The sequence below is a fragment of the Nannospalax galili genome, unplaced genomic scaffold (assembly GCF_000622305.1).
Source record: "Nannospalax galili isolate Female #2095 unplaced genomic scaffold, S.galili_v1.0 scaffold451, whole genome shotgun sequence".
Taxonomy (NCBI): domain Eukaryota; kingdom Metazoa; phylum Chordata; class Mammalia; order Rodentia; family Spalacidae; genus Nannospalax; species Nannospalax galili.
The window spans coordinates 1,697,016-1,699,510 of record NW_008331662.1 but is presented as its reverse complement, the minus strand read 5'-3'; the positions used below and the strand labels follow the sequence as shown (position 1 = coordinate 1,699,510).

At 37.3% G+C, this 2,495-nt stretch overlaps 1 protein-coding gene across 1 annotated transcript in view; it reads left to right on the top strand.

The window, feature by feature from the left end:
* Positions 1-2,495, top strand: part of Hfm1 (helicase for meiosis 1) — a 128,759-nt gene that overhangs the window by 51,711 nt on the left and 74,553 nt on the right. The window lies entirely within an intron of this gene.

Genomic DNA, 2,495 nt, shown 5'->3' with positions numbered 1-2,495 from the left:
TTGAAATGACCTTGGGTTTTGACAAGGTTGCCAATACATTAAACCCTTTTTTTTCCTTTTTTACTTTAGTTAATTGAATATATAATCCTAGATTTATTATGGAATTCTTATCCTAATATGTGCCACTGATGTATTCCTATCCCTCAGCTTTGTTGGTTATTTGACTTTAATGTTTTGTTGCCTGTTTTTTAAAGTATAAAACTATCATTAAGGGCTTATTAGAATTAAACATTGCTACCTCTTCATTGTGTTGAGATGTTCAGTAAAAATAAAGAATTTTGGATCCACTAGAAATAACTTTAATTTATCCTCTGGATATTTTTATGTGCCAAGTAGAAATGCAGAAAAAGAATAAAGTAATGAATTGTCTTGCTTAAAGAATAAGTATGTTGCCGGGCATGGTGTCGCACACCTTTAATCCCAGCACTTGGGAGGCAGAGGCCGGAGGATCTTTGTGAGTTCAAGGCCAGCCTGGTCTACATAGTGAGTTCCATGACAGCTGGGGCTACAAGGAGACTCCGTCTCATAAAAGACAAAAAAAAAAAAAAAGAGTAAGTATGTTGCTGGGTGTGTGGCATATACCTGTAATCCCAGTACTTGGGAAGCAGAGGCAGGAGGATGACTGCAAGTTTGAGGCCAGACTGTTCTACATAGTGAGTTCCAGCTTGTTTGGGGCTATAGTAAGATCCTGTCTCAAATCAAACCAAACCAAACAAACAAAAAAAGAATAAATATGCTATTGAAACATGGTGGTAAGTAATCACATATATTTATAAATGCTACTGTTAAGATTTAAATTTGTAAAATAGCTGCATTCTTCTCTTGAAAATTTTTTGTAATTGAAATTTTAAAACTAAGGCATGTATTTTGATGCTAATGATAAATTATGCATAAGAAATCAGATAGGCCAAGGGATATCTTGCTATATTCTAATAACTTTAATGTTTTACTTTTTGTTAGCAGAACCACCATTCATGTTTGCCTTATTTTTCATTATTACTTCTTTAGATAAGTTTTGCCTATATAGAAAAACAGCTGCTTATTATATAAATAAATACATAAAGTTCTGGTATTGTAGGAGAGGAAAATAGTACTTTTTCTCATTCATTGCAAGATCCATGGCTGATACCCTCTAACAAAAGATAGGTTAAGCCAGGCGTGGTGGTGCACCCCTTTAATTCCAGCACTTAGGAGGTAGAGGCAGGTAGAGCTCTCTGTGAGCTCAAGGCTAGCCTGGTCTATGTAGTGAGTTCTAGGCAAGCTGGGACTACAGGGAGACTCTGTCTCAAAAAGACCAAAAAAAAGGGGGGGTGGAGAGTGGAGAAATGGCTCAGCGGTTAAGAGCACTGACTACTCTGCAGAGGACCCAGCTTCGATTCCCAGAACCTACATGGTGGCTACGAATGGTCCTTAACTCCAGTTCCAGGGGAATCTGAAGCCCTCTTCTAACCTCCATGGGCATTACATGACACGGGTGCGCTCCCATACATGCAGGCAATACACTCATACACATAAAATAAATAAATGAATAAAATGTTTTTTTTAAAAAAGACCCAAAAAAAGATTAACAAGATAAAAATATAGCAAATTATTTATTCAAAGTTTTACATGTTGTGAGAACCTTTGAAGACACCAAGACTGAGGAGAAACTGATTTTATGCTTGTTTTGATGAAGGAAGTGAATAGTTATGGTAATATATGATTGAATAAAAATGATTTTTCCCATGTTAATAAACAAGGAGGAACTTAGCATGGCTTATGTCTTAGACTTTTCTTGAGCTCTCTGTGTAGCATTTCTTACCTCTGGATATGGAATAGGACCCCTCAAGGAGGGTTTGTGACCTACTTTTAGGAACATTAGTACAGAGGATGTTTTATGACTATGCTTCACACAGAAAGGCATGAGAAACTCAGAGTAACCTTGTTTCTGAGGCCATCTCAATCTCCTTCAGCTCAAAGTATGTTGGGCTTAGTGTTTTCTGAGCCCTGACATTATCCTTGGAGGTCTGCCTTAAATCTCTCAGGAAGAGACTATAACATAGGATGTCTTGTTTCCTAAACTTAATTGTACCTTCTTGCTCAGTATACTCGAGGAACTGCCCAGTCACTCTTAAAATAAACATGCAGATTTTCACCAGAGCCTACAAACTCCAACATGGTGCCTCCTGCCTATTTCTCTGACTTCATCTCTTATCACATTCCCCATTTTATTATCTCTCCAAACTTGCCCTTTTTTGTTAATTACAATGCTTTATTTCCAATCAGGTCAGAGGCAGGCAGATCTCTGTGAGTTCAAGGCTAGCCTGGTCTACATAGTGAGTTCCAGGCCAGCTGGGGCTACAGGGAGACTCTGTCTCAAAAAGAACAACAACAAAAATTTTTTTTAAACTTCTATCAGACATTTAAAGAAGATCTGCATCCAATTCTACTTAATTTATTCAAAAAGATAGAAATGGAAGGAGAACTTCCAAATTCCTTCTATGAAGCCAGCATCA